General features: G+C 53.8%; 1 protein-coding gene and 92 non-coding genes across 93 annotated transcripts in view; 18 read left to right on the top strand and 75 right to left on the bottom strand.

The window, feature by feature from the left end:
* Window positions 1-22,300, bottom strand: part of LOC146245696 (retinal guanylyl cyclase 2-like) — a 77,315-nt gene that overhangs the window by 31,156 nt on the left and 23,859 nt on the right. The gene's annotated exons all lie outside the window — the stretch shown is intronic.
* On the bottom strand, window positions 91-164 carry trnan-guu (transfer RNA asparagine (anticodon GUU)). Its single transcript has one exon. It is a non-coding gene; the product is annotated as a tRNA-Asn (tRNA).
* trnaw-cca (transfer RNA tryptophan (anticodon CCA)) lies at window positions 386-457 on the bottom strand. The gene has a single exon. It is a non-coding gene; the product is annotated as a tRNA-Trp (tRNA).
* trnay-gua (transfer RNA tyrosine (anticodon GUA)) lies at window positions 653-742 on the top strand. Its single transcript is given in 2 exon segments — window positions 653-689; window positions 707-742. It is a non-coding gene; the product is annotated as a tRNA-Tyr (tRNA).
* Window positions 839-910, bottom strand: trnae-cuc (transfer RNA glutamic acid (anticodon CUC)). The gene has a single exon. It is a non-coding gene; the product is annotated as a tRNA-Glu (tRNA).
* trnat-agu (transfer RNA threonine (anticodon AGU)) lies at window positions 1,030-1,103 on the bottom strand. The gene has a single exon. It is a non-coding gene; the product is annotated as a tRNA-Thr (tRNA).
* Window positions 1,302-1,375, bottom strand: trnan-guu (transfer RNA asparagine (anticodon GUU)). Its single transcript has one exon. It is a non-coding gene; the product is annotated as a tRNA-Asn (tRNA).
* On the bottom strand, window positions 1,597-1,668 carry trnaw-cca (transfer RNA tryptophan (anticodon CCA)). Its single transcript has one exon. It is a non-coding gene; the product is annotated as a tRNA-Trp (tRNA).
* Window positions 1,864-1,953, top strand: trnay-gua (transfer RNA tyrosine (anticodon GUA)). The gene is given in 2 exon segments: window positions 1,864-1,900; window positions 1,918-1,953. It is a non-coding gene; the product is annotated as a tRNA-Tyr (tRNA).
* On the bottom strand, window positions 2,050-2,121 carry trnae-cuc (transfer RNA glutamic acid (anticodon CUC)). The gene has a single exon. It is a non-coding gene; the product is annotated as a tRNA-Glu (tRNA).
* trnat-agu (transfer RNA threonine (anticodon AGU)) lies at window positions 2,241-2,314 on the bottom strand. Its single transcript has one exon. It is a non-coding gene; the product is annotated as a tRNA-Thr (tRNA).
* Window positions 2,513-2,586, bottom strand: trnan-guu (transfer RNA asparagine (anticodon GUU)). The gene has a single exon. It is a non-coding gene; the product is annotated as a tRNA-Asn (tRNA).
* On the bottom strand, window positions 2,808-2,879 carry trnaw-cca (transfer RNA tryptophan (anticodon CCA)). The gene has a single exon. It is a non-coding gene; the product is annotated as a tRNA-Trp (tRNA).
* Window positions 3,075-3,164, top strand: trnay-gua (transfer RNA tyrosine (anticodon GUA)). Its single transcript is given in 2 exon segments — window positions 3,075-3,111; window positions 3,129-3,164. It is a non-coding gene; the product is annotated as a tRNA-Tyr (tRNA).
* On the bottom strand, window positions 3,261-3,332 carry trnae-cuc (transfer RNA glutamic acid (anticodon CUC)). Its single transcript has one exon. It is a non-coding gene; the product is annotated as a tRNA-Glu (tRNA).
* trnat-agu (transfer RNA threonine (anticodon AGU)) lies at window positions 3,452-3,525 on the bottom strand. The gene has a single exon. It is a non-coding gene; the product is annotated as a tRNA-Thr (tRNA).
* trnan-guu (transfer RNA asparagine (anticodon GUU)) lies at window positions 3,724-3,797 on the bottom strand. Its single transcript has one exon. It is a non-coding gene; the product is annotated as a tRNA-Asn (tRNA).
* Window positions 4,019-4,090, bottom strand: trnaw-cca (transfer RNA tryptophan (anticodon CCA)). Its single transcript has one exon. It is a non-coding gene; the product is annotated as a tRNA-Trp (tRNA).
* trnay-gua (transfer RNA tyrosine (anticodon GUA)) lies at window positions 4,286-4,375 on the top strand. Its single transcript is given in 2 exon segments — window positions 4,286-4,322; window positions 4,340-4,375. It is a non-coding gene; the product is annotated as a tRNA-Tyr (tRNA).
* On the bottom strand, window positions 4,472-4,543 carry trnae-cuc (transfer RNA glutamic acid (anticodon CUC)). The gene has a single exon. It is a non-coding gene; the product is annotated as a tRNA-Glu (tRNA).
* Window positions 4,663-4,736, bottom strand: trnat-agu (transfer RNA threonine (anticodon AGU)). The gene has a single exon. It is a non-coding gene; the product is annotated as a tRNA-Thr (tRNA).
* On the bottom strand, window positions 4,935-5,008 carry trnan-guu (transfer RNA asparagine (anticodon GUU)). The gene has a single exon. It is a non-coding gene; the product is annotated as a tRNA-Asn (tRNA).
* On the bottom strand, window positions 5,230-5,301 carry trnaw-cca (transfer RNA tryptophan (anticodon CCA)). Its single transcript has one exon. It is a non-coding gene; the product is annotated as a tRNA-Trp (tRNA).
* trnay-gua (transfer RNA tyrosine (anticodon GUA)) lies at window positions 5,497-5,586 on the top strand. The gene is given in 2 exon segments: window positions 5,497-5,533; window positions 5,551-5,586. It is a non-coding gene; the product is annotated as a tRNA-Tyr (tRNA).
* On the bottom strand, window positions 5,683-5,754 carry trnae-cuc (transfer RNA glutamic acid (anticodon CUC)). Its single transcript has one exon. It is a non-coding gene; the product is annotated as a tRNA-Glu (tRNA).
* trnat-agu (transfer RNA threonine (anticodon AGU)) lies at window positions 5,874-5,947 on the bottom strand. Its single transcript has one exon. It is a non-coding gene; the product is annotated as a tRNA-Thr (tRNA).
* Window positions 6,146-6,219, bottom strand: trnan-guu (transfer RNA asparagine (anticodon GUU)). The gene has a single exon. It is a non-coding gene; the product is annotated as a tRNA-Asn (tRNA).
* On the bottom strand, window positions 6,441-6,512 carry trnaw-cca (transfer RNA tryptophan (anticodon CCA)). The gene has a single exon. It is a non-coding gene; the product is annotated as a tRNA-Trp (tRNA).
* Window positions 6,708-6,797, top strand: trnay-gua (transfer RNA tyrosine (anticodon GUA)). The gene is given in 2 exon segments: window positions 6,708-6,744; window positions 6,762-6,797. It is a non-coding gene; the product is annotated as a tRNA-Tyr (tRNA).
* On the bottom strand, window positions 6,894-6,965 carry trnae-cuc (transfer RNA glutamic acid (anticodon CUC)). The gene has a single exon. It is a non-coding gene; the product is annotated as a tRNA-Glu (tRNA).
* Window positions 7,085-7,158, bottom strand: trnat-agu (transfer RNA threonine (anticodon AGU)). Its single transcript has one exon. It is a non-coding gene; the product is annotated as a tRNA-Thr (tRNA).
* trnan-guu (transfer RNA asparagine (anticodon GUU)) lies at window positions 7,357-7,430 on the bottom strand. The gene has a single exon. It is a non-coding gene; the product is annotated as a tRNA-Asn (tRNA).
* On the bottom strand, window positions 7,652-7,723 carry trnaw-cca (transfer RNA tryptophan (anticodon CCA)). The gene has a single exon. It is a non-coding gene; the product is annotated as a tRNA-Trp (tRNA).
* trnay-gua (transfer RNA tyrosine (anticodon GUA)) lies at window positions 7,919-8,008 on the top strand. The gene is given in 2 exon segments: window positions 7,919-7,955; window positions 7,973-8,008. It is a non-coding gene; the product is annotated as a tRNA-Tyr (tRNA).
* trnae-cuc (transfer RNA glutamic acid (anticodon CUC)) lies at window positions 8,105-8,176 on the bottom strand. Its single transcript has one exon. It is a non-coding gene; the product is annotated as a tRNA-Glu (tRNA).
* trnat-agu (transfer RNA threonine (anticodon AGU)) lies at window positions 8,296-8,369 on the bottom strand. The gene has a single exon. It is a non-coding gene; the product is annotated as a tRNA-Thr (tRNA).
* On the bottom strand, window positions 8,568-8,641 carry trnan-guu (transfer RNA asparagine (anticodon GUU)). Its single transcript has one exon. It is a non-coding gene; the product is annotated as a tRNA-Asn (tRNA).
* On the bottom strand, window positions 8,863-8,934 carry trnaw-cca (transfer RNA tryptophan (anticodon CCA)). Its single transcript has one exon. It is a non-coding gene; the product is annotated as a tRNA-Trp (tRNA).
* trnay-gua (transfer RNA tyrosine (anticodon GUA)) lies at window positions 9,130-9,219 on the top strand. The gene is given in 2 exon segments: window positions 9,130-9,166; window positions 9,184-9,219. It is a non-coding gene; the product is annotated as a tRNA-Tyr (tRNA).
* Window positions 9,316-9,387, bottom strand: trnae-cuc (transfer RNA glutamic acid (anticodon CUC)). Its single transcript has one exon. It is a non-coding gene; the product is annotated as a tRNA-Glu (tRNA).
* trnat-agu (transfer RNA threonine (anticodon AGU)) lies at window positions 9,507-9,580 on the bottom strand. The gene has a single exon. It is a non-coding gene; the product is annotated as a tRNA-Thr (tRNA).
* Window positions 9,779-9,852, bottom strand: trnan-guu (transfer RNA asparagine (anticodon GUU)). The gene has a single exon. It is a non-coding gene; the product is annotated as a tRNA-Asn (tRNA).
* On the bottom strand, window positions 10,074-10,145 carry trnaw-cca (transfer RNA tryptophan (anticodon CCA)). Its single transcript has one exon. It is a non-coding gene; the product is annotated as a tRNA-Trp (tRNA).
* On the top strand, window positions 10,341-10,430 carry trnay-gua (transfer RNA tyrosine (anticodon GUA)). The gene is given in 2 exon segments: window positions 10,341-10,377; window positions 10,395-10,430. It is a non-coding gene; the product is annotated as a tRNA-Tyr (tRNA).
* Window positions 10,527-10,598, bottom strand: trnae-cuc (transfer RNA glutamic acid (anticodon CUC)). Its single transcript has one exon. It is a non-coding gene; the product is annotated as a tRNA-Glu (tRNA).
* Window positions 10,718-10,791, bottom strand: trnat-agu (transfer RNA threonine (anticodon AGU)). Its single transcript has one exon. It is a non-coding gene; the product is annotated as a tRNA-Thr (tRNA).
* Window positions 10,990-11,063, bottom strand: trnan-guu (transfer RNA asparagine (anticodon GUU)). The gene has a single exon. It is a non-coding gene; the product is annotated as a tRNA-Asn (tRNA).
* On the bottom strand, window positions 11,285-11,356 carry trnaw-cca (transfer RNA tryptophan (anticodon CCA)). The gene has a single exon. It is a non-coding gene; the product is annotated as a tRNA-Trp (tRNA).
* On the top strand, window positions 11,552-11,641 carry trnay-gua (transfer RNA tyrosine (anticodon GUA)). Its single transcript is given in 2 exon segments — window positions 11,552-11,588; window positions 11,606-11,641. It is a non-coding gene; the product is annotated as a tRNA-Tyr (tRNA).
* Window positions 11,738-11,809, bottom strand: trnae-cuc (transfer RNA glutamic acid (anticodon CUC)). The gene has a single exon. It is a non-coding gene; the product is annotated as a tRNA-Glu (tRNA).
* On the bottom strand, window positions 11,929-12,002 carry trnat-agu (transfer RNA threonine (anticodon AGU)). Its single transcript has one exon. It is a non-coding gene; the product is annotated as a tRNA-Thr (tRNA).
* Window positions 12,201-12,274, bottom strand: trnan-guu (transfer RNA asparagine (anticodon GUU)). The gene has a single exon. It is a non-coding gene; the product is annotated as a tRNA-Asn (tRNA).
* Window positions 12,496-12,567, bottom strand: trnaw-cca (transfer RNA tryptophan (anticodon CCA)). Its single transcript has one exon. It is a non-coding gene; the product is annotated as a tRNA-Trp (tRNA).
* trnay-gua (transfer RNA tyrosine (anticodon GUA)) lies at window positions 12,763-12,852 on the top strand. The gene is given in 2 exon segments: window positions 12,763-12,799; window positions 12,817-12,852. It is a non-coding gene; the product is annotated as a tRNA-Tyr (tRNA).
* Window positions 12,949-13,020, bottom strand: trnae-cuc (transfer RNA glutamic acid (anticodon CUC)). The gene has a single exon. It is a non-coding gene; the product is annotated as a tRNA-Glu (tRNA).
* trnat-agu (transfer RNA threonine (anticodon AGU)) lies at window positions 13,140-13,213 on the bottom strand. Its single transcript has one exon. It is a non-coding gene; the product is annotated as a tRNA-Thr (tRNA).
* On the bottom strand, window positions 13,412-13,485 carry trnan-guu (transfer RNA asparagine (anticodon GUU)). The gene has a single exon. It is a non-coding gene; the product is annotated as a tRNA-Asn (tRNA).
* On the bottom strand, window positions 13,707-13,778 carry trnaw-cca (transfer RNA tryptophan (anticodon CCA)). The gene has a single exon. It is a non-coding gene; the product is annotated as a tRNA-Trp (tRNA).
* Window positions 13,974-14,063, top strand: trnay-gua (transfer RNA tyrosine (anticodon GUA)). The gene is given in 2 exon segments: window positions 13,974-14,010; window positions 14,028-14,063. It is a non-coding gene; the product is annotated as a tRNA-Tyr (tRNA).
* On the bottom strand, window positions 14,160-14,231 carry trnae-cuc (transfer RNA glutamic acid (anticodon CUC)). Its single transcript has one exon. It is a non-coding gene; the product is annotated as a tRNA-Glu (tRNA).
* On the bottom strand, window positions 14,351-14,424 carry trnat-agu (transfer RNA threonine (anticodon AGU)). Its single transcript has one exon. It is a non-coding gene; the product is annotated as a tRNA-Thr (tRNA).
* Window positions 14,623-14,696, bottom strand: trnan-guu (transfer RNA asparagine (anticodon GUU)). Its single transcript has one exon. It is a non-coding gene; the product is annotated as a tRNA-Asn (tRNA).
* On the bottom strand, window positions 14,918-14,989 carry trnaw-cca (transfer RNA tryptophan (anticodon CCA)). The gene has a single exon. It is a non-coding gene; the product is annotated as a tRNA-Trp (tRNA).
* Window positions 15,185-15,274, top strand: trnay-gua (transfer RNA tyrosine (anticodon GUA)). The gene is given in 2 exon segments: window positions 15,185-15,221; window positions 15,239-15,274. It is a non-coding gene; the product is annotated as a tRNA-Tyr (tRNA).
* Window positions 15,371-15,442, bottom strand: trnae-cuc (transfer RNA glutamic acid (anticodon CUC)). Its single transcript has one exon. It is a non-coding gene; the product is annotated as a tRNA-Glu (tRNA).
* Window positions 15,562-15,635, bottom strand: trnat-agu (transfer RNA threonine (anticodon AGU)). The gene has a single exon. It is a non-coding gene; the product is annotated as a tRNA-Thr (tRNA).
* Window positions 15,834-15,907, bottom strand: trnan-guu (transfer RNA asparagine (anticodon GUU)). Its single transcript has one exon. It is a non-coding gene; the product is annotated as a tRNA-Asn (tRNA).
* trnaw-cca (transfer RNA tryptophan (anticodon CCA)) lies at window positions 16,129-16,200 on the bottom strand. The gene has a single exon. It is a non-coding gene; the product is annotated as a tRNA-Trp (tRNA).
* trnay-gua (transfer RNA tyrosine (anticodon GUA)) lies at window positions 16,396-16,485 on the top strand. The gene is given in 2 exon segments: window positions 16,396-16,432; window positions 16,450-16,485. It is a non-coding gene; the product is annotated as a tRNA-Tyr (tRNA).
* On the bottom strand, window positions 16,582-16,653 carry trnae-cuc (transfer RNA glutamic acid (anticodon CUC)). Its single transcript has one exon. It is a non-coding gene; the product is annotated as a tRNA-Glu (tRNA).
* On the bottom strand, window positions 16,773-16,846 carry trnat-agu (transfer RNA threonine (anticodon AGU)). Its single transcript has one exon. It is a non-coding gene; the product is annotated as a tRNA-Thr (tRNA).
* On the bottom strand, window positions 17,045-17,118 carry trnan-guu (transfer RNA asparagine (anticodon GUU)). Its single transcript has one exon. It is a non-coding gene; the product is annotated as a tRNA-Asn (tRNA).
* trnaw-cca (transfer RNA tryptophan (anticodon CCA)) lies at window positions 17,340-17,411 on the bottom strand. The gene has a single exon. It is a non-coding gene; the product is annotated as a tRNA-Trp (tRNA).
* trnay-gua (transfer RNA tyrosine (anticodon GUA)) lies at window positions 17,607-17,696 on the top strand. The gene is given in 2 exon segments: window positions 17,607-17,643; window positions 17,661-17,696. It is a non-coding gene; the product is annotated as a tRNA-Tyr (tRNA).
* On the bottom strand, window positions 17,793-17,864 carry trnae-cuc (transfer RNA glutamic acid (anticodon CUC)). The gene has a single exon. It is a non-coding gene; the product is annotated as a tRNA-Glu (tRNA).
* Window positions 17,984-18,057, bottom strand: trnat-agu (transfer RNA threonine (anticodon AGU)). Its single transcript has one exon. It is a non-coding gene; the product is annotated as a tRNA-Thr (tRNA).
* On the bottom strand, window positions 18,256-18,329 carry trnan-guu (transfer RNA asparagine (anticodon GUU)). The gene has a single exon. It is a non-coding gene; the product is annotated as a tRNA-Asn (tRNA).
* trnaw-cca (transfer RNA tryptophan (anticodon CCA)) lies at window positions 18,551-18,622 on the bottom strand. The gene has a single exon. It is a non-coding gene; the product is annotated as a tRNA-Trp (tRNA).
* On the top strand, window positions 18,818-18,907 carry trnay-gua (transfer RNA tyrosine (anticodon GUA)). The gene is given in 2 exon segments: window positions 18,818-18,854; window positions 18,872-18,907. It is a non-coding gene; the product is annotated as a tRNA-Tyr (tRNA).
* Window positions 19,004-19,075, bottom strand: trnae-cuc (transfer RNA glutamic acid (anticodon CUC)). Its single transcript has one exon. It is a non-coding gene; the product is annotated as a tRNA-Glu (tRNA).
* trnat-agu (transfer RNA threonine (anticodon AGU)) lies at window positions 19,195-19,268 on the bottom strand. Its single transcript has one exon. It is a non-coding gene; the product is annotated as a tRNA-Thr (tRNA).
* On the bottom strand, window positions 19,467-19,540 carry trnan-guu (transfer RNA asparagine (anticodon GUU)). Its single transcript has one exon. It is a non-coding gene; the product is annotated as a tRNA-Asn (tRNA).
* trnaw-cca (transfer RNA tryptophan (anticodon CCA)) lies at window positions 19,762-19,833 on the bottom strand. Its single transcript has one exon. It is a non-coding gene; the product is annotated as a tRNA-Trp (tRNA).
* On the top strand, window positions 20,029-20,118 carry trnay-gua (transfer RNA tyrosine (anticodon GUA)). Its single transcript is given in 2 exon segments — window positions 20,029-20,065; window positions 20,083-20,118. It is a non-coding gene; the product is annotated as a tRNA-Tyr (tRNA).
* On the bottom strand, window positions 20,215-20,286 carry trnae-cuc (transfer RNA glutamic acid (anticodon CUC)). The gene has a single exon. It is a non-coding gene; the product is annotated as a tRNA-Glu (tRNA).
* Window positions 20,406-20,479, bottom strand: trnat-agu (transfer RNA threonine (anticodon AGU)). The gene has a single exon. It is a non-coding gene; the product is annotated as a tRNA-Thr (tRNA).
* On the bottom strand, window positions 20,678-20,751 carry trnan-guu (transfer RNA asparagine (anticodon GUU)). Its single transcript has one exon. It is a non-coding gene; the product is annotated as a tRNA-Asn (tRNA).
* Window positions 20,973-21,044, bottom strand: trnaw-cca (transfer RNA tryptophan (anticodon CCA)). Its single transcript has one exon. It is a non-coding gene; the product is annotated as a tRNA-Trp (tRNA).
* Window positions 21,240-21,329, top strand: trnay-gua (transfer RNA tyrosine (anticodon GUA)). Its single transcript is given in 2 exon segments — window positions 21,240-21,276; window positions 21,294-21,329. It is a non-coding gene; the product is annotated as a tRNA-Tyr (tRNA).
* trnae-cuc (transfer RNA glutamic acid (anticodon CUC)) lies at window positions 21,426-21,497 on the bottom strand. Its single transcript has one exon. It is a non-coding gene; the product is annotated as a tRNA-Glu (tRNA).
* On the bottom strand, window positions 21,617-21,690 carry trnat-agu (transfer RNA threonine (anticodon AGU)). Its single transcript has one exon. It is a non-coding gene; the product is annotated as a tRNA-Thr (tRNA).
* trnan-guu (transfer RNA asparagine (anticodon GUU)) lies at window positions 21,889-21,962 on the bottom strand. Its single transcript has one exon. It is a non-coding gene; the product is annotated as a tRNA-Asn (tRNA).
* On the bottom strand, window positions 22,184-22,255 carry trnaw-cca (transfer RNA tryptophan (anticodon CCA)). The gene has a single exon. It is a non-coding gene; the product is annotated as a tRNA-Trp (tRNA).

The raw sequence follows: 22,300 nt of genomic DNA, 5'->3' as shown, positions 1-22,300 counted from the left end.
AAGAGATGTTCCCGCTCCTTCGACTCTGATGGCGGTACAGCTCATTGTCACACAGGCAGGACCCACGACAGAAGCAAACAAGAAAACACTCGTCCCTGGGTGGGCTCGAACCACCATCCTTTCGGTTAACAGCCGAACGCGCTAACCAATTGCGCCACAGAGACCCTGGCGCCACAGAACCAGGACTGACAAACGCAAGGAGGAAACGCTGGGAGACGCGTGCCTTCGAAGGGCTTTTCTTTGCCCTGCCTGGAAGTGGTGGCATGACTCACGTTGAGGAAGCAATCAGAGCTTGATTTTGCCAGCTCTGTAAAAGGGAGAGCTCTCACGGCGTCCCCAAGAACAGACATGCTTTCCCCAATGGAGGGCCACACATAATGTCCACTGACCCCGACGTGATTTGAACACGCAACCTTCTGATCTGGAGTCAGACGCGCTACCGTTGCGCCACGAGGCCTACGTGCATGCAAGGAGGCAACATTCCGAGCTAGACTCTGATGTGCAAACAGAAGAAGTCTCCAAAAAGGCAATTTGAATTGCAACCTGACTGAGATCACGCAGACTCGGCCTCGTGACCCCCGCAGCTGTTCACTGAGACCAATCTGGTAACAAGTTCAACATCTAGCTTGTTCCCTAACTCTCACTCGTTCACCCTTCGATAGCTCAGTTGGTAGAGCGGAGGACTGTAGGTCAAGCGCGGTTGGAAATCCTTAGGTCGCTGGTTCAAATCCGGCTCGAAGGAGGGATGTTTTGGGGTCAAATATTGCCTATATGACAGCGAGGCTACTCTACCAGCAGGGACATCCCCCCCCATTTTAAAAGAGGCCTAAAAACAAGTTTCCCTGACCGGGAATCGAACCCGGGCCGCGGCGGTGAGAGCGCCGAATCCTAGCCACTAGACCACCAGGGAGAGCTCTGCTTCTCCTGCTCGCTCTGCTCACTGTCAAAGATGAGGGCCAAGTTGCAAGGCCAACCTTTCAAATGAACCTGTCACCAGGGAGAGCTTGGTTTTCCTCTTGCGCCAAAAATAGGCTCCGCTGAGATTCGAACTCAGGATCTCCTGTTTACTAGACAGGCGCTTTGACCAACTAAGCCACGGCGCCTTGGTTAGAGCCCCGTGAAGGGCTCACGACGCTTTTTTTTTCTCTTCGGCTAGGTGCGCTTCAAGGTTATGCCCAGCATGCAGCAAAGCCTCTCAAGGCACCAGAATGAAGAGATGTTCCCGCTCCTTCGACTCTGATGGCGGTACAGCTCATTGTCACACAGGCAGGACCCACGACAGAAGCAAACAAGAAAACACTCGTCCCTGGGTGGGCTCGAACCACCATCCTTTCGGTTAACAGCCGAACGCGCTAACCAATTGCGCCACAGAGACCCTGGCGCCACAGAACCAGGACTGACAAACGCAAGGAGGAAACGCTGGGAGACGCGTGCCTTCGAAGGGCTTTTCTTTGCCCTGCCTGGAAGTGGTGGCATGACTCACGTTGAGGAAGCAATCAGAGCTTGATTTTGCCAGCTCTGTAAAAGGGAGAGCTCTCACGGCGTCCCCAAGAACAGACATGCTTTCCCCAATGGAGGGCCACGCATAATGTCCACTGACCCCGACGTGATTTGAACACGCAACCTTCTGATCTGGAGTCAGACGCGCTACCGTTGCGCCACGAGGCCTACGTGCATGCAAGGAGGCAACATTCCGAGCTAGACTCTGATGTGCAAACAGAAGAAGTCTCCAAAAAGGCAATTTGAATTGCAACCTGACTGAGATCACGCAGACTCGGCCTCGTGACCCCCGCAGCTGTTCACTGAGACCAATCTGGTAACAAGTTCAACATCTAGCTTGTTCCCTAACTCTCACTCGTTCACCCTTCGATAGCTCAGTTGGTAGAGCGGAGGACTGTAGGTCAAGCGCGGTTGGAAATCCTTAGGTCGCTGGTTCAAATCCGGCTCGAAGGAGGGATGTTTTGGGGTCAAATATTGCCTATATGACAGCGAGGCTACTCTGCCAGCAGGGACATCCCCCCCCATTTTAAAAGAGGCCTAAAAACAAGTTTCCCTGACCGGGAATCGAACCCGGGCCGCGGCGGTGAGAGCGCCGAATCCTAGCCACTAGACCACCAGGGAGAGCTCTGCTTCTCCTGCTCGCTCTGCTCACTGTCAAAGATGAGGGCCAAGTTGCAAGGCCAACCTTTCAAATGAACCTGTCACCAGGGAGAGCTTGGTTTTCCTCTTGCGCCAAAAATAGGCTCCGCTGAGATTCGAACTCAGGATCTCCTGTTTACTAGACAGGCGCTTTGACCAACTAAGCCACGGCGCCTTGGTTGGAGCCCCGTGAAGGGCTCACGACGCTTTTTTTTTCTCTTCGGCTAGGTGCGCTTCAAGGTTATGCCCAGCATGCAGCAAAGCCTCTCAAGGCACCAGAATGAAGAGATGTTCCCGCTCCTTCGACTCTGATGGCGGTACAGCTCATTGTCACACAGGCAGGACCCACGACAGAAGCAAACAAGAAAACACTCGTCCCTGGGTGGGCTCGAACCACCATCCTTTCGGTTAACAGCCGAACGCGCTAACCAATTGCGCCACAGAGACCCTGGCGCCACAGAACCAGGACTGACAAACGCAAGGAGGAAACGCTGGGAGACGCGTGCCTTCGAAGGGCTTTTCTTTGCCCTGCCTGGAAGTGGTGGCATGACTCACGTTGAGGAAGCAATCAGAGCTTGATTTTGCCAGCTCTGTAAAAGGGAGAGCTCTCACGGCGTCCCCAAGAACAGACATGCTTTCCCCAATGGAGGGCCACGCATAATGTCCACTGACCCCGACGTGATTTGAACACGCAACCTTCTGATCTGGAGTCAGACGCGCTACCGTTGCGCCACGAGGCCTACGTGCATGCAAGGAGGCAACATTCCGAGCTAGACTCTGATGTGCAAACAGAAGAAGTCTCCAAAAAGGCAATTTGAATTGCAACCTGACTGAGATCACGCAGACTCGGCCTCGTGACCCCCGCAGCTGTTCACTGAGACCAATCTGGTAACAAGTTCAACATCTAGCTTGTTCCCTAACTCTCACTCGTTCACCCTTCGATAGCTCAGTTGGTAGAGCGGAGGACTGTAGGTCAAGCGCGGTTGGAAATCCTTAGGTCGCTGGTTCAAATCCGGCTCGAAGGAGGGATGTTTTGGGGTCAAATATTGCCTATATGACAGCGAGGCTACTCTGCCAGCAGGGACATCCCCCCCCATTTTAAAAGAGGCCTAAAAACAAGTTTCCCTGACCGGGAATCGAACCCGGGCCGCGGCGGTGAGAGCGCCGAATCCTAGCCACTAGACCACCAGGGAGAGCTCTGCTTCTCCTGCTCGCTCTGCTCACTCTCAAAGATGAGGGCCAAGTTGCAAGGCCAACCTTTCAAATGAACCTGTCACCAGGGAGAGCTTGGTTTTCCTCTTGCGCCAAAAATAGGCTCCGCTGAGATTCGAACTCAGGATCTCCTGTTTACTAGACAGGCGCTTTGACCAACTAAGCCACGGCGCCTTGGTTCGAGCGCCGTGAAGGGCTCACAACGCTTTTTTTTTCTCTTCGGCTAGGTGCGCTTCAAGGTTATGCCCAGCATGCAGCAAAGCCTCTCAAGGCACCAGAATGAAGAGATGTTCCCGCTCCTTCGACTCTGATGGCGGTACAGCTCATTGTCACACAGGCAGGACCCACGACAGAAGCAAACAAGAAAACACTCGTCCCTGGGTGGGCTCGAACCACCATCCTTTCGGTTAACAGCCGAACGCGCTAACCAATTGCGCCACAGAGACCCTGGCTCCACAGAACCAGGACTGACAAACGCAAGGAGGAAACGCTGGGAGACGCGTGCCTTCGAAGAGCTTTTCTTTGCCCTGCCTGGAAGTGGTGGCATGACTCACGTTGAGGAAGCAATCAGAGCTTGATTTTGCCAGCTCTGTAAAAGAGAGAGCTTTCACGGGGTCTCCAAGAACAGACATGCTTTCCCCAATGGAGGGCCACACATAATGTCCACTGACCCCGACGTGATTTGAACACGCAACCTTCTGATCTGGAGTCAGACGCGCTACCGTTGCGCCACGAGGCCTACGTGCATGCAAGGAGGCAACATTCCGAGCTAGACTCTGATGTGCAAACAGAAGAAGTCTCCAAAAAGGCAATTTGAATTGCAACCTGACTGAGATCACGCAGACTCGGCCTCGTGACCCCCGCAGCTGTTCACTGAGACCAATCTGGTAACAAGTTCAACATCTAGCTTGTTCCCTAACTCTCACTCGTTCACCCTTCGATAGCTCAGTTGGTAGAGCGGAGGACTGTAGGTCAAGCGCGGTTGGAAATCCTTAGGTCGCTGGTTCAAATCCGGCTCGAAGGAGGGATGTTTTGGGGTCAAATATTGCCTATATGACAGCGAGGCTACTCTACCAGCAGGGACATCCCCCCCCATTTTAAAAGAGGCCTAAAAACAAGTTTCCCTGACCGGGAATCGAACCCGGGCCGCGGCGGTGAGAGCGCCGAATCCTAGCCACTAGACCACCAGGGAGAGCTCTGCTTCTCCTGCTCGCTCTGCTCACTGTCAAAGATGAGGGCCAAGTTGCAAGGCCAACCTTTCAAATGAACCTGTCACCAGGGAGAGCTTGGTTTTCCTCTTGCGCCAAAAATAGGCTCCGCTGAGATTCGAACTCAGGATCTCCTGTTTACTAGACAGGCGCTTTGACCAACTAAGCCACGGCGCCTTGGTTGGAGCCCCGCGAAGGGCTCACGACGCTTTTTTTTTCTCTTCGGCTAGGTGCGCTTCAAGGTTATGCCCAGCATGCAGCAAAGCCTCTCAAGGCACCAGAATGAAGAGATGTTCCCGCTCCTTCGACTCTGATGGCGGTACAGCTCATTGTCACACAGGCAGGACCCACGACAGAAGCAAACAAGAAAACACTCGTCCCTGGGTGGGCTCGAACCACCATCCTTTCGGTTAACAGCCGAACGCGCTAACCAATTGCGCCACAGAGACCCTGGCGCCACAGAACCAGGACTGACAAACGCAAGGAGGAAACGCTGGGAGACGCGTGCCTTCGAAGGGCTTTTCTTTGCCCTGCCTGGAAGTGGTGGCATGACTCACGTTGAGGAAGCAATCAGAGCTTGATTTTGCCAGCTCTGTAAAAGGGAGAGCTCTCACGGCGTCCCCAAGAACAGACATGCTTTCCCCAATGGAGGGCCACACATAATGTCCACTGACCCCGACGTGATTTGAACACGCAACCTTCTGATCTGGAGTCAGACGCGCTACCGTTGCGCCACGAGGCCTACGTGCATGCAAGGAGGCAACATTCCGAGCTAGACTCTGATGTGCAAACAGAAGAAGTCTCCAAAAAGGCAATTTGAATTGCAACCTGACTGAGATCACGCAGACTCGGCCTCGTGACCCCCGCAGCTGTTCACTGAGACCAATCTGGTAACAAGTTCAACATCTAGCTTGTTCCCTAACTCTCACTCGTTCACCCTTCGATAGCTCAGTTGGTAGAGCGGAGGACTGTAGGTCAAGCGCGGTTGGAAATCCTTAGGTCGCTGGTTCAAATCCGGCTCGAAGGAGGGATGTTTTGGGGTCAAATATTGCCTATATGACAGCGAGGCTACTCTACCAGCAGGGACATCCCCCCCCATTTTAAAAGAGGCCTAAAAACAAGTTTCCCTGACCGGGAATCGAACCCGGGCCGCGGCGGTGAGAGCGCCGAATCCTAGCCACTAGACCACCAGGGAGAGCTCTGCTTCTCCTGCTCGCTCTGCTCACTCTCAAAGATGAGGGCCAAGTTGCAAGGCCAACCTTTCAAATGAACCTGTCACCAGGGAGAGCTTGGTTTTCCTCTTGCGCCAAAAATAGGCTCCGCTGAGATTCGAACTCAGGATCTCCTGTTTACTAGACAGGCGCTTTGACCAACTAAGCCACGGCGCCTTGGTTGGAGCCCCGTGAAGGGCTCACGACGCTTTTTTTTTCTCTTCGGCTAGGTGCGCTTCAAGGTTATGCCCAGCATGCAGCAAAGCCTCTCAAGGCACCAGAATGAAGAGATGTTCCCGCTCCTTCGACTCTGATGGCGGTACAGCTCATTGTCACACAGGCAGGACCCACGACAGAAGCAAACAAGAAAACACTCGTCCCTGGGTGGGCTCGAACCACCATCCTTTCGGTTAACAGCCGAACGCGCTAACCAATTGCGCCACAGAGACCCTGGCGCCACAGAACCAGGACTGACAAACGCAAGGAGGAAACGCTGGGAGACGCGTGCCTTCGAAGGGCTTTTCTTTGCCCTGCCTGGAAGTGGTGGCATGACTCACGTTGAGGAAGCAATCAGAGCTTGATTTTGCCAGCTCTGTAAAAGGGAGAGCTCTCACGGCGTCCCCAAGAACAGACATGCTTTCCCCAATGGAGGGCCACACATAATGTCCACTGACCCCGACGTGATTTGAACACGCAACCTTCTGATCTGGAGTCAGACGCGCTACCGTTGCGCCACGAGGCCTACGTGCATGCAAGGAGGCAACATTCCGAGCTAGACTCTGATGTGCAAACAGAAGAAGTCTCCAAAAAGGCAATTTGAATTGCAACCTGACTGAGATCACGCAGACTCGGCCTCGTGACCCCCGCAGCTGTTCACTGAGACCAATCTGGTAACAAGTTCAACATCTAGCTTGTTCCCTAACTCTCACTCGTTCACCCTTCGATAGCTCAGTTGGTAGAGCGGAGGACTGTAGGTCAAGCGCGGTTGGAAATCCTTAGGTCGCTGGTTCAAATCCGGCTCGAAGGAGGGATGTTTTGGGGTCAAATATTGCCTATATGACAGCGAGGCTACTCTACCAGCAGGGACATCCCCCCCCATTTTAAAAGAGGCCTAAAAACAAGTTTCCCTGACCGGGAATCGAACCCGGGCCGCGGCGGTGAGAGCGCCGAATCCTAGCCACTAGACCACCAGGGAGAGCTCTGCTTCTCCTGCTCGCTCTGCTCACTCTCAAAGATGAGGGCCAAGTTGCAAGGCCAACCTTTCAAATGAACCTGTCACCAGGGAGAGCTTGGTTTTCCTCTTGCGCCAAAAATAGGCTCCGCTGAGATTCGAACTCAGGATCTCCTGTTTACTAGACAGGCGCTTTGACCAACTAAGCCACGGCGCCTTGGTTCGAGCGCCGTGAAGGGCTCACGACGCTTTTTTTTTCTCTTCGGCTAGGTGCGCTTCAAGGTTATGCCCAGCATGCAGCAAAGCCTCTCAAGGCACCAGAATGAAGAGATGTTCCCGCTCCTTCGACTCTGATGGCGGTACAGCTCATTGTCACACAGGCAGGACCCACGACAGAAGCAAACAAGAAAACACTCGTCCCTGGGTGGGCTCGAACCACCATCCTTTCGGTTAACAGCCGAACGCGCTAACCAATTGCGCCACAGAGACCCTGGCTCCACAGAACCAGGACTGACAAACGCAAGGAGGAAACGCTGGGAGACGCGTGCCTTCGAAGGGCTTTTCTTTGCCCTGCCTGGAAGTGGTGGCATGACTCACGTTGAGGAAGCAATCAGAGCTTGATTTTGCCAGCTCTGTAAAAGAGAGAGCTTTCACGGGGTCTCCAAGAACAGACATGCTTTCCCCAATGGAGGGCCACACATAATGTCCACTGACCCCGACGTGATTTGAACACGCAACCTTCTGATCTGGAGTCAGACGCGCTACCGTTGCGCCACGAGGCCTACGTGCATGCAAGGAGGCAACATTCCGAGCTAGACTCTGATGTGCAAACAGAAGAAGTCTCCAAAAAGGCAATTTGAATTGCAACCTGACTGAGATCACGCAGACTCGGCCTCGTGACCCCCGCAGCTGTTCACTGAGACCAATCTGGTAACAAGTTCAACATCTAGCTTGTTCCCTAACTCTCACTCGTTCACCCTTCGATAGCTCAGTTGGTAGAGCGGAGGACTGTAGGTCAAGCGCGGTTGGAAATCCTTAGGTCGCTGGTTCAAATCCGGCTCGAAGGAGGGATGTTTTGGGGTCAAATATTGCCTATATGACAGCGAGGCTACTCTACCAGCAGGGACATCCCCCCCCATTTTAAAAGAGGCCTAAAAACAAGTTTCCCTGACCGGGAATCGAACCCGGGCCGCGGCGGTGAGAGCGCCGAATCCTAGCCACTAGACCACCAGGGAGAGCTCTGCTTCTCCTGCTCGCTCTGCTCACTGTCAAAGATGAGGGCCAAGTTGCAAGGCCAACCTTTCAAATGAACCTGTCACCAGGGAGAGCTTGGTTTTCCTCTTGCGCCAAAAATAGGCTCCGCTGAGATTCGAACTCAGGATCTCCTGTTTACTAGACAGGCGCTTTGACCAACTAAGCCACGGCGCCTTGGTTGGAGCCCCGCGAAGGGCTCACGACGCTTTTTTTTTCTCTTCGGCTAGGTGCGCTTCAAGGTTATGCCCAGCATGCAGCAAAGCCTCTCAAGGCACCAGAATGAAGAGATGTTCCCGCTCCTTCGACTCTGATGGCGGTACAGCTCATTGTCACACAGGCAGGACCCACGACAGAAGCAAACAAGAAAACACTCGTCCCTGGGTGGGCTCGAACCACCATCCTTTCGGTTAACAGCCGAACGCGCTAACCAATTGCGCCACAGAGACCCTGGCGCCACAGAACCAGGACTGACAAACGCAAGGAGGAAACGCTGGGAGACGCGTGCCTTCGAAGGGCTTTTCTTTGCCCTGCCTGGAAGTGGTGGCATGACTCACGTTGAGGAAGCAATCAGAGCTTGATTTTGCCAGCTCTGTAAAAGGGAGAGCTCTCACGGCGTCCCCAAGAACAGACATGCTTTCCCCAATGGAGGGCCACACATAATGTCCACTGACCCCGACGTGATTTGAACACGCAACCTTCTGATCTGGAGTCAGACGCGCTACCGTTGCGCCACGAGGCCTACGTGCATGCAAGGAGGCAACATTCCGAGCTAGACTCTGATGTGCAAACAGAAGAAGTCTCCAAAAAGGCAATTTGAATTGCAACCTGACTGAGATCACGCAGACTCGGCCTCGTGACCCCCGCAGCTGTTCACTGAGACCAATCTGGTAACAAGTTCAACATCTAGCTTGTTCCCTAACTCTCACTCGTTCACCCTTCGATAGCTCAGTTGGTAGAGCGGAGGACTGTAGGTCAAGCGCGGTTGGAAATCCTTAGGTCGCTGGTTCAAATCCGGCTCGAAGGAGGGATGTTTTGGGGTCAAATATTGCCTATATGACAGCGAGGCTACTCTACCAGCAGGGACATCCCCCCCCATTTTAAAAGAGGCCTAAAAACAAGTTTCCCTGACCGGGAATCGAACCCGGGCCGCGGCGGTGAGAGCGCCGAATCCTAGCCACTAGACCACCAGGGAGAGCTCTGCTTCTCCTGCTCGCTCTGCTCACTCTCAAAGATGAGGGCCAAGTTGCAAGGCCAACCTTTCAAATGAACCTGTCACCAGGGAGAGCTTGGTTTTCCTCTTGCGCCAAAAATAGGCTCCGCTGAGATTCGAACTCAGGATCTCCTGTTTACTAGACAGGCGCTTTGACCAACTAAGCCACGGCGCCTTGGTTGGAGCCCCGTGAAGGGCTCACGACGCTTTTTTTTTCTCTTCGGCTAGGTGCGCTTCAAGGTTATGCCCAGCATGCAGCAAAGCCTCTCAAGGCACCAGAATGAAGAGATGTTCCCGCTCCTTCGACTCTGATGGCGGTACAGCTCATTGTCACACAGGCAGGACCCACGACAGAAGCAAACAAGAAAACACTCGTCCCTGGGTGGGCTCGAACCACCATCCTTTCGGTTAACAGCCGAACGCGCTAACCAATTGCGCCACAGAGACCCTGGCGCCACAGAACCAGGACTGACAAACGCAAGGAGGAAACGCTGGGAGACGCGTGCCTTCGAAGGGCTTTTCTTTGCCCTGCCTGGAAGTGGTGGCATGACTCACGTTGAGGAAGCAATCAGAGCTTGATTTTGCCAGCTCTGTAAAAGGGAGAGCTCTCACGGCGTCCCCAAGAACAGACATGCTTTCCCCAATGGAGGGCCACACATAATGTCCACTGACCCCGACGTGATTTGAACACGCAACCTTCTGATCTGGAGTCAGACGCGCTACCGTTGCGCCACGAGGCCTACGTGCATGCAAGGAGGCAACATTCCGAGCTAGACTCTGATGTGCAAACAGAAGAAGTCTCCAAAAAGGCAATTTGAATTGCAACCTGACTGAGATCACGCAGACTCGGCCTCGTGACCCCCGCAGCTGTTCACTGAGACCAATCTGGTAACAAGTTCAACATCTAGCTTGTTCCCTAACTCTCACTCGTTCACCCTTCGATAGCTCAGTTGGTAGAGCGGAGGACTGTAGGTCAAGCGCGGTTGGAAATCCTTAGGTCGCTGGTTCAAATCCGGCTCGAAGGAGGGATGTTTTGGGGTCAAATATTGCCTATATGACAGCGAGGCTACTCTACCAGCAGGGACATCCCCCCCCATTTTAAAAGAGGCCTAAAAACAAGTTTCCCTGACCGGGAATCGAACCCGGGCCGCGGCGGTGAGAGCGCCGAATCCTAGCCACTAGACCACCAGGGAGAGCTCTGCTTCTCCTGCTCGCTCTGCTCACTCTCAAAGATGAGGGCCAAGTTGCAAGGCCAACCTTTCAAATGAACCTGTCACCAGGGAGAGCTTGGTTTTCCTCTTGCGCCAAAAATAGGCTCCGCTGAGATTCGAACTCAGGATCTCCTGTTTACTAGACAGGCGCTTTGACCAACTAAGCCACGGCGCCTTGGTTCGAGCGCCGTGAAGGGCTCACGACGCTTTTTTTTTCTCTTCGGCTAGGTGCGCTTCAAGGTTATGCCCAGCATGCAGCAAAGCCTCTCAAGGCACCAGAATGAAGAGATGTTCCCGCTCCTTCGACTCTGATGGCGGTACAGCTCATTGTCACACAGGCAGGACCCACGACAGAAGCAAACAAGAAAACACTCGTCCCTGGGTGGGCTCGAACCACCATCCTTTCGGTTAACAGCCGAACGCGCTAACCAATTGCGCCACAGAGACCCTGGCTCCACAGAACCAGGACTGACAAACGCAAGGAGGAAACGCTGGGAGACGCGTGCCTTCGAAGGGCTTTTCTTTGCCCTGCCTGGAAGTGGTGGCATGACTCACGTTGAGGAAGCAATCAGAGCTTGATTTTGCCAGCTCTGTAAAAGAGAGAGCTTTCACGGGGTCTCCAAGAACAGACATGCTTTCCCCAATGGAGGGCCACACATAATGTCCACTGACCCCGACGTGATTTGAACACGCAACCTTCTGATCTGGAGTCAGACGCGCTACCGTTGCGCCACGAGGCCTACGTGCATGCAAGGAGGCAACATTCCGAGCTAGACTCTGATGTGCAAACAGAAGAAGTCTCCAAAAAGGCAATTTGAATTGCAACCTGACTGAGATCACGCAGACTCGGCCTCGTGACCCCCGCAGCTGTTCACTGAGACCAATCTGGTAACAAGTTCAACATCTAGCTTGTTCCCTAACTCTCACTCGTTCACCCTTCGATAGCTCAGTTGGTAGAGCGGAGGACTGTAGGTCAAGCGCGGTTGGAAATCCTTAGGTCGCTGGTTCAAATCCGGCTCGAAGGAGGGATGTTTTGGGGTCAAATATTGCCTATATGACAGCGAGGCTACTCTACCAGCAGGGACATCCCCCCCCATTTTAAAAGAGGCCTAAAAACAAGTTTCCCTGACCGGGAATCGAACCCGGGCCGCGGCGGTGAGAGCGCCGAATCCTAGCCACTAGACCACCAGGGAGAGCTCTGCTTCTCCTGCTCGCTCTGCTCACTGTCAAAGATGAGGGCCAAGTTGCAAGGCCAACCTTTCAAATGAACCTGTCACCAGGGAGAGCTTGGTTTTCCTCTTGCGCCAAAAATAGGCTCCGCTGAGATTCGAACTCAGGATCTCCTGTTTACTAGACAGGCGCTTTGACCAACTAAGCCACGGCGCCTTGGTTGGAGCCCCGTGAAGGGCTCACGACCCTTTTTTTTTCTCTTCGGCTAGGTGCGCTTCAAGGTTATGCCCAGCATGCAGCAAAGCCTCTCAAGGCACCAGAATGAAGAGATGTTCCCGCTCCTTCGACTCTGATGGCGGTACAGCTCATTGTCACACAGGCAGGACCCACGACAGAAGCAAACAAGAAAACACTCGTCCCTGGGTGGGCTCGAACCACCATCCTTTCGGTTAACAGCCGAACGCGCTAACCAATTGCGCCACAGAGACCCTGGCGCCACAGAACCAGGACTGACAAACGCAAGGAGGAAACGCTGGGAGACGCGTGCCTTCGAAGGGCTTTTCTTTGCCCTGCCTGGAAGTGGTGGCATGACTCACGTTGAGGAAGCAATCAGAGCTTGATTTTGCCAGCTCTGTAAAAGGGAGAGCTCTCACGGCGTCCCCAAGAACAGACATGCTTTCCCCAATGGAGGGCCACACATAATGTCCACTGACCCCGACGTGATTTGAACACGCAACCTTCTGATCTGGAGTCAGACGCGCTACCGTTGCGCCACGAGGCCTACGTGCATGCAAGGAGGCAACATTCCGAGCTAGACTCTGATGTGCAAACAGAAGAAGTCTCCAAAAAGGCAATTTGAATTGCAACCTGACTGAGATCACGCAGACTCGGCCTCGTGACCCCCGCAGCTGTTCACTGAGACCAATCTGGTAACAAGTTCAACATCTAGCTTGTTCCCTAACTCTCACTCGTTCACCCTTCGATAGCTCAGTTGGTAGAGCGGAGGACTGTAGGTCAAGCGCGGTTGGAAATCCTTAGGTCGCTGGTTCAAATCCGGCTCGAAGGAGGGATGTTTTGGGGTCAAATATTGCCTATATGACAGCGAGGCTACTCTGCCAGCAGGGACATCCCCCCCCATTTTAAAAGAGGCCTAAAAACAAGTTTCCCTGACCGGGAATCGAACCCGGGCCGCGGCGGTGAGAGCGCCGAATCCTAGCCACTAGACCACCAGGGAGAGCTCTGCTTCTCCTGCTCGCTCTGCTCACTGTCAAAGATGAGGGCCAAGTTGCAAGGCCAACCTTTCAAATGAACCTGTCACCAGGGAGAGCTTGGTTTTCCTCTTGCGCCAAAAATAGGCTCCGCTGAGATTCGAACTCAGGATCTCCTGTTTACTAGACAGGCGCTTTGACCAACTAAGCCACGGCGCCTTGGTTCGAGCGCCGTGAAGGGCTCACGACGCTTTTTTTTTCTCTTCGGCTAGGTGCGCTTCAAGGTTATGCCCAGCATGCAGCAAAGCCTCTCAAGGCACCAGAATGAAGAGATGTTCCCGCTCCTTCGACTCTGATGGCGGTACAGCTCATTGTCACACAGGCAGGACCCACGACAGAAGCAAACAAGAAAACACTCGTCCCTGGGTGGGCTCGAACCACCATCCTTTCGGTTAACAGCCGAACGCGCTAACCAATTGCGCCACAGAGACCCTGGCTCCACAGAACCAGGACTGACAAACGCAAGGAGGAAACGCTGGGAGACGCGTGCCTTCGAAGAGCTTTTCTTTGCCCTGCCTGGAAGTGGTGGCATGACTCACGTTGAGGAAGCAATCAGAGCTTGATTTTGCCAGCTCTGTAAAAGAGAGAGCTTTCACGGGGTCTCCAAGAACAGACATGCTTTCCCCAATGGAGGGCCACACATAATGTCCACTGACCCCGACGTGATTTGAACACGCAACCTTCTGATCTGGAGTCAGACGCGCTACCGTTGCGCCACGAGGCCTACGTGCATGCAAGGAGGCAACATTCCGAGCTAGACTCTGATGTGCAAACAGAAGAAGTCTCCAAAAAGGCAATTTGAATTGCAACCTGACTGAGATCACGCAGACTCGGCCTCGTGACCCCCGCAGCTGTTCACTGAGACCAATCTGGTAACAAGTTCAACATCTAGCTTGTTCCCTAACTCTCACTCGTTCACCCTTCGATAGCTCAGTTGGTAGAGCGGAGGACTGTAGGTCAAGCGCGGTTGGAAATCCTTAGGTCGCTGGTTCAAATCCGGCTCGAAGGAGGGATGTTTTGGGGTCAAATATTGCCTATATGACAGCGAGGCTACTCTACCAGCAGGGACATCCCCCCCCATTTTAAAAGAGGCCTAAAAACAAGTTTCCCTGACCGGGAATCGAACCCGGGCCGCGGCGGTGAGAGCGCCGAATCCTAGCCACTAGACCACCAGGGAAAGCTCTGCTTCTCCTGCTCGCTCTGCTCACTGTCAAAGATGAGGGCCAAGTTGCAAGGCCAACCTTTCAAATGAACCTGTCACCAGGGAGAGCTTGGTTTTCCTCTTGCGCCAAAAATAGGCTCCGCTGAGATTCGAACTCAGGATCTCCTGTTTACTAGACAGGCGCTTTGACCAACTAAGCCACGGCGCCTTGGTTAGAGCCCCGTGAAGGGCTCACAACGCTTTTTTTTTCTCTTCGGCTAGGTGCGCTTCAAGGTTATGCCCAGCATGCAGCAAAGCCTCTCAAGGCACCAGAATGAAGAGATGTTCCCGCTCCTTCGACTCTGATGGCGGTACAGCTCATTGTCACACAGGCAGGACCCACGACAGAAGCAAACAAGAAAACACTCGTCCCTGGGTGGGCTCGAACCACCATCCTTTCGGTTAACAGCCGAACGCGCTAACCAATTGCGCCACAGAGACCCTGGCTCCACAGAACCAGGACTGACAAACGCAAGGAGGAAACGCTGGGAGACGCCTGCCTTCGAAGGGCTTTTCTTTGCCCTGCCTGGAAGTGGTGGCATGACTCACGTTGAGGAAGCAATCAGAGCTTGATTTTGCCAGCTCTGTAAAAGGGAGAGCTCTCACGGCGTCCCCAAGAACAGACATGCTTTCCCCAATGGAGGGCCACACATAATGTCCACTGACCCCGACGTGATTTGAACACGCAACCTTCTGATCTGGAGTCAGACGCCCTACCGTTGCGCCACGAGGCCTACGTGCATGCAAGGAGGCAACATTCCGAGCTAGACTCTGATGTGCAAACAGAAGAAGTCTCCAAAAAGGCAATTCGAATTGCAACCTGACTGAGATCACGCAGACTCGGCCTCGTGACCCCCGCAGCTGTTCACTGAGACCAATCTGGTAACAAGTTCAACATCTAGCTTGTTCCCTAACTCTCACTCGTTCACCCTTCGATAGCTCAGTTGGTAGAGCGGAGGACTGTAGGTCAAGCGCGGTTGGAAATCCTTAGGTCGCTGGTTCAAATCCGGCTCGAAGGAGGGATGTTTTGGGGTCAAATATTGCCTATATGACAGCGAGGCTACTCTACCAGCAGGGACATCCCCCCCCATTTTAAAAGAGGCCTAAAAACAAGTTTCCCTGACCGGGAATCGAACCCGGGCCGCGGCGGTGAGAGCGCCGAATCCTAGCCACTAGACCACCAGGGAGAGCTCTGCTTCTCCTGCTCGCTCTGCTCACTCTCAAAGATGAGGGCCAAGTTGCAAGGCCAACCTTTCAAATGAACCTGTCACCAGGGAGAGCTTGGTTTTCCTCTTGCGCCAAAAATAGGCTCCGCTGAGATTCGAACTCAGGATCTCCTGTTTACTAGACAGGCGCTTTGACCAACTAAGCCACGGCGCCTTGGTTCGAGCGCCGTGAAGGGCTCACGACGCTTTTTTTTTCTCTTCGGCTAGGTGCGCTTCAAGGTTATGCCCAGCATGCAGCAAAGCCTCTCAAGGCACCAGAATGAAGAGATGTTCCCGCTCCTTCGACTCTGATGGCGGTACAGCTCATTGTCACACAGGCAGGACCCACGACAGAAGCAAACAAGAAAACACTCGTCCCTGGGTGGGCTCGAACCACCATCCTTTCGGTTAACAGCCGAACGCGCTAACCAATTGCGCCACAGAGACCCTGGCTCCACAGAACCAGGACTGACAAACGCAAGGAGGAAACGCTGGGAGACGCGTGCCTTCGAAGGGCTTTTCTTTGCCCTGCCTGGAAGTGGTGGCATGACTCACGTTGAGGAAGCAATCAGAGCTTGATTTTGCCAGCTCTGTAAAAGAGAGAGCTTTCACGGGGTCTCCAAGAACAGACATGCTTTCCCCAATGGAGGGCCACACATAATGTCCACTGACCCCGACGTGATTTGAACACGCAACCTTCTGATCTGGAGTCAGACGCGCTACCGTTGCGCCACGAGGCCTACGTGCATGCAAGGAGGCAACATTCCGAGCTAGACTCTGATGTGCAAACAGAAGAAGTCTCCAAAAAGGCAATTTGAATTGCAACCTGACTGAGATCACGCAGACTCGGCCTCGTGACCCCCGCAGCTGTTCACTGAGACCAATCTGGTAACAAGTTCAACATCTAGCTTGTTCCCTAACTCTCACTCGTTCACCCTTCGATAGCTCAGTTGGTAGAGCGGAGGACTGTAGGTCAAGCGCGGTTGGAAATCCTTAGGTCGCTGGTTCAAATCCGGCTCGAAGGAGGGATGTTTTGGGGTCAAATATTGCCTATATGACAGCGAGGCTACTCTACCAGCAGGGACATCCCCCCCCATTTTAAAAGAGGCCTAAAAACAAGTTTCCCTGACCGGGAATCGAACCCGGGCCGCGGCGGTGAGAGCGCCGAATCCTAGCCACTAGACCACCAGGGAGAGCTCTGCTTCTCCTGCTCGCTCTGCTCACTCTCAAAGATGAGGGCCAAGTTGCAAGGCCAACCTTTCAAATGAACCTGTCACCAGGGAGAGCTTGGTTTTCCTCTTGCGCCAAAAATAGGCTCCGCTGAGATTCGAACTCAGGATCTCCTGTTTACTAGACAGGCGCTTTGACCAACTAAGCCACGGCGCCTTGGTTGGAGCCCCGTGAAGGGCTCACGACGCTTTTTTTTTCTCTTCGGCTAGGTGCGCTTCAAGGTTATGCCCAGCATGCAGCAAAGCCTCTCAAGGCACCAGAATGAAGAGATGTTCCCGCTCCTTCGACTCTGATGGCGGTACAGCTCATTGTCACACAGGCAGGACCCACGACAGAAGCAAACAAGAAAACACTCGTCCCTGGGTGGGCTCGAACCACCATCCTTTCGGTTAACAGCCGAACGCGCTAACCAATTGCGCCACAGAGACCCTGGCGCCACAGAACCAGGACTGACAAACGCAAGGAGGAAACGCTGGGAGACGCGTGCCTTCGAAGGGCTTTTCTTTGCCCTGCCTGGAAGTGGTGGCATGACTCACGTTGAGGAAGCAATCAGAGCTTGATTTTGCCAGCTCTGTAAAAGGGAGAGCTCTCACGGCGTCCCCAAGAACAGACATGCTTTCCCCAATGGAGGGCCACACATAATGTCCACTGACCCCGACGTGATTTGAACACGCAACCTTCTGATCTGGAGTCAGACGCGCTACCGTTGCGCCACGAGGCCTACGTGCATGCAAGGAGGCAACATTCCGAGCTAGACTCTGATGTGCAAACAGAAGAAGTCTCCAAAAAGGCAATTTGAATTGCAACCTGACTGAGATCACGCAGACTCGGCCTCGTGACCCCCGCAGCTGTTCACTGAGACCAATCTGGTAACAAGTTCAACATCTAGCTTGTTCCCTAACTCTCACTCGTTCACCCTTCGATAGCTCAGTTGGTAGAGCGGAGGACTGTAGGTCAAGCGCGGTTGGAAATCCTTAGGTCGCTGGTTCAAATCCGGCTCGAAGGAGGGATGTTTTGGGGTCAAATATTGCCTATATGACAGCGAGGCTACTCTACCAGCAGGGACATCCCCCCCCATTTTAAAAGAGGCCTAAAAACAAGTTTCCCTGACCGGGAATCGAACCCGGGCCGCGGCGGTGAGAGCGCCGAATCCTAGCCACTAGACCACCAGGGAGAGCTCTGCTTCTCCTGCTCGCTCTGCTCACTCTCAAAGATGAGGGCCAAGTTGCAAGGCCAACCTTTCAAATGAACCTGTCACCAGGGAGAGCTTGGTTTTCCTCTTGCGCCAAAAATAGGCTCCGCTGAGATTCGAACTCAGGATCTCCTGTTTACTAGACAGGCGCTTTGACCAACTAAGCCACGGCGCCTTGGTTCGAGCGCCGTGAAGGGCTCACGACGCTTTTTTTTTCTCTTCGGCTAGGTGCGCTTCAAGGTTATGCCCAGCATGCAGCAAAGCCTCTCAAGGCACCAGAATGAAGAGATGTTCCCGCTCCTTCGACTCTGATGGCGGTACAGCTCATTGTCACACAGGCAGGACCCACGACAGAAGCAAACAAGAAAACACTCGTCCCTGGGTGGGCTCGAACCACCATCCTTTCGGTTAACAGCCGAACGCGCTAACCAATTGCGCCACAGAGACCCTGGCTCCACAGAACCAGGACTGACAAACGCAAGGAGGAAACGCTGGGAGACGCGTGCCTTCGAAGGGCTTTTCTTTGCCCTGCCTGGAAGTGGTGGCATGACTCACGTTGAGGAAGCAATCAGAGCTTGATTTTGCCAGCTCTGTAAAAGAGAGAGCTTTCACGGGGTCTCCAAGAACAGACATGCTTTCCCCAATGGAGGGCCACACATAATGTCCACTGACCCCGACGTGATTTGAACACGCAACCTTCTGATCTGGAGTCAGACGCGCTACCGTTGCGCCACGAGGCCTACGTGCATGCAAGGAGGCAACATTCCGAGCTAGACTCTGATGTGCAAACAGAAGAAGTCTCCAAAAAGGCAATTTGAATTGCAACCTGACTGAGATCACGCAGACTCGGCCTCGTGACCCCCGCAGCTGTTCACTGAGACCAATCTGGTAACAAGTTCAACATCTAGCTTGTTCCCTAACTCTCACTCGTTCACCCTTCGATAGCTCAGTTGGTAGAGCGGAGGACTGTAGGTCAAGCGCGGTTGGAAATCCTTAGGTCGCTGGTTCAAATCCGGCTCGAAGGAGGGATGTTTTGGGGTCAAATATTGCCTATATGACAGCGAGGCTACTCTACCAGCAGGGACATCCCCCCCCATTTTAAAAGAGGCCTAAAAACAAGTTTCCCTGACCGGGAATCGAACCCGGGCCGCGGCGGTGAGAGCGCCGAATCCTAGCCACTAGACCACCAGGGAGAGCTCTGCTTCTCCTGCTCGCTCTGCTCACTGTCAAAGATGAGGGCCAAGTTGCAAGGCCAACCTTTCAAATGAACCTGTCACCAGGGAGAGCTTGGTTTTCCTCTTGCGCCAAAAATAGGCTCCGCTGAGATTCGAACTCAGGATCTCCTGTTTACTAGACAGGCGCTTTGACCAACTAAGCCACGGCGCCTTGGTTGGAGCCCCGCGAAGGGCTCACGACGCTTTTTTTTTCTCTTCGGCTAGGTGCGCTTCAAGGTTATGCCCAGCATGCAGCAAAGCCTCTCAAGGCACCAGAATGAAGAGATGTTCCCGCTCCTTCGACTCTGATGGCGGTACAGCTCATTGTCACACAGGCAGGACCCACGACAGAAGCAAACAAGAAAACACTCGTCCCTGGGTGGGCTCGAACCACCATCCTTTCGGTTAACAGCCGAACGCGCTAACCAATTGCGCCACAGAGACCCTGGCGCCACAGAACCAGGACTGACAAACGCAAGGAGGAAACGCTGGGAGACGCGTGCCTTCGAAGGGCTTTTCTTTGCCCTGCCTGGAAGTGGTGGCATGACTCACGTTGAGGAAGCAATCAGAGCTTGATTTTGCCAGCTCTGTAAAAGGGAGAGCTCTCACGGCGTCCCCAAGAACAGACATGCTTTCCCCAATGGAGGGCCACACATAATGTCCACTGACCCCGACGTGATTTGAACACGCAACCTTCTGATCTGGAGTCAGACGCGCTACCGTTGCGCCACGAGGCCTACGTGCATGCAAGGAGGCAACATTCCGAGCTAGACTCTGATGTGCAAACAGAAGAAGTCTCCAAAAAGGCAATTTGAATTGCAACCTGACTGAGATCACGCAGACTCGGCCTCGTGACCCCCGCAGCTGTTCACTGAGACCAATCTGGTAACAAGTTCAACATCTAGCTTGTTCCCTAACTCTCACTCGTTCACCCTTCGATAGCTCAGTTGGTAGAGCGGAGGACTGTAGGTCAAGCGCGGTTGGAAATCCTTAGGTCGCTGGTTCAAATCCGGCTCGAAGGAGGGATGTTTTGGGGTCAAATATTGCCTATATGACAGCGAGGCTACTCTACCAGCAGGGACATCCCCCCCCATTTTAAAAGAGGCCTAAAAACAAGTTTCCCTGACCGGGAATCGAACCCGGGCCGCGGCGGTGAGAGCGCCGAATCCTAGCCACTAGACCACCAGGGAGAGCTCTGCTTCTCCTGCTCGCTCTGCTCACTCTCAAAGATGAGGGCCAAGTTGCAAGGCCAACCTTTCAAATGAACCTGTCACCAGGGAGAGCTTGGTTTTCCTCTTGCGCCAAAAATAGGCTCCGCTGAGATTCGAACTCAGGATCTCCTGTTTACTAGACAGGCGCTTTGACCAACTAAGCCACGGCGCCTTGGTTGGAGCCCCGTGAAGGGCTCACGACGCTTTTTTTTTCTCTTCGGCTAGGTGCGCTTCAAGGTTATGCCCAGCATGCAGCAAAGCCTCTCAAGGCACCAGAATGAAGAGATGTTCCCGCTCCTTCGACTCTGATGGCGGTACAGCTCATTGTCACACAGGCAGGACCCACGACAGAAGCAAACAAGAAAACACTCGTCCCTGGGTGGGCTCGAACCACCATCCTTTCGGTTAACAGCCGAACGCGCTAACCAATTGCGCCACAGAGACCCTGGCGCCACAGAACCAGGACTGACAAACGCAAGGAGGAAACGCTGGGAGACGCGTGCCTTCGAAGGGCTTTTCTTTGCCCTGCCTGGAAGTGGTGGCATGACTCACGTTGAGGAAGCAATCAGAGCTTGATTTTGCCAGCTCTGTAAAAGGGAGAGCTCTCACGGCGTCCCCAAGAACAGACATGCTTTCCCCAATGGAGGGCCACACATAATGTCCACTGACCCCGACGTGATTTGAACACGCAACCTTCTGATCTGGAGTCAGACGCGCTACCGTTGCGCCACGAGGCCTACGTGCATGCAAGGAGGCAACATTCCGAGCTAGACTCTGATGTGCAAACAGAAGAAGTCTCCAAAAAGGCAATTTGAATTGCAACCTGACTGAGATCACGCAGACTCGGCCTCGTGACCCCCGCAGCTGTTCACTGAGACCAATCTGGTAACAAGTTCAACATCTAGCTTGTTCCCTAACTCTCACTCGTTCACCCTTCGATAGCTCAGTTGGTAGAGCGGAGGACTGTAGGTCAAGCGCGGTTGGAAATCCTTAGGTCGCTGGTTCAAATCCGGCTCGAAGGAGGGATGTTTTGGGGTCAAATATTGCCTATATGACAGCGAGGCTACTCTACCAGCAGGGACATCCCCCCCCATTTTAAAAGAGGCCTAAAAACAAGTTTCCCTGACCGGGAATCGAACCCGGGCCGCGGCGGTGAGAGCGCCGAATCCTAGCCACTAGACCACCAGGGAGAGCTCTGCTTCTCCTGCTCGCTCTGCTCACTCTCAAAGATGAGGGCCAAGTTGCAAGGCCAACCTTTCAAATGAACCTGTCACCAGGGAGAGCTTGGTTTTCCTCTTGCGCCAAAAATAGGCTCCGCTGAGATTCGAACTCAGGATCTCCTGTTTACTAGACAGGCGCTTTGACCAACTAAGCCACGGCGCCTTGGTTCGAGCGCCGTGAAGGGCTCACGACGCTTTTTTTTTCTCTTCGGCTAGGTGCGCTTCAAGGTTATGCCCAGCATGCAGCAAAGCCTCTCAAGGCACCAGAATGAAGAGATGTTCCCGCTCCTTCGACTCTGATGGCGGTACAGCTCATTGTCACACAGGCAGGACCCACGACAGAAGCAAACAAGAAAACACTCGTCCCTGGGTGGGCTCGAACCACCATCCTTTCGGTTAACAGCCGAACGCGCTAACCAATTGCGCCACAGAGACCCTGGCTCCACAGAACCAGGACTGACAAACGCAAGGAGGAAACGCTGGGAGACGCGTGCCTTCGAAGGGCTTTTCTTTGCCCTGCCTGGAAGTGGTGGCATGACTCACGTTGAGGAAGCAATCAGAGCTTGATTTTGCCAGCTCTGTAAAAGAGAGAGCTTTCACGGGGTCTCCAAGAACAGACATGCTTTCCCCAATGGAGGGCCACACATAATGTCCACTGACCCCGACGTGATTTGAACACGCAACCTTCTGATCTGGAGTCAGACGCGCTACCGTTGCGCCACGAGGCCTACGTGCATGCAAGGAGGCAACATTCCGAGCTAGACTCTGATGTG

The sequence above is a fragment of the Hypomesus nipponensis genome, chromosome 20 (genome assembly GCF_054491055.1).
Source record: "Hypomesus nipponensis isolate SF chromosome 20, ASM5449105v1, whole genome shotgun sequence".
NCBI classification, from domain to species: domain Eukaryota; kingdom Metazoa; phylum Chordata; class Actinopteri; order Osmeriformes; family Osmeridae; genus Hypomesus; species Hypomesus nipponensis.
The sequence above is the reverse complement of the archived record's forward strand: the minus strand, read 5'-3'. Positions and strand labels throughout refer to the sequence as shown.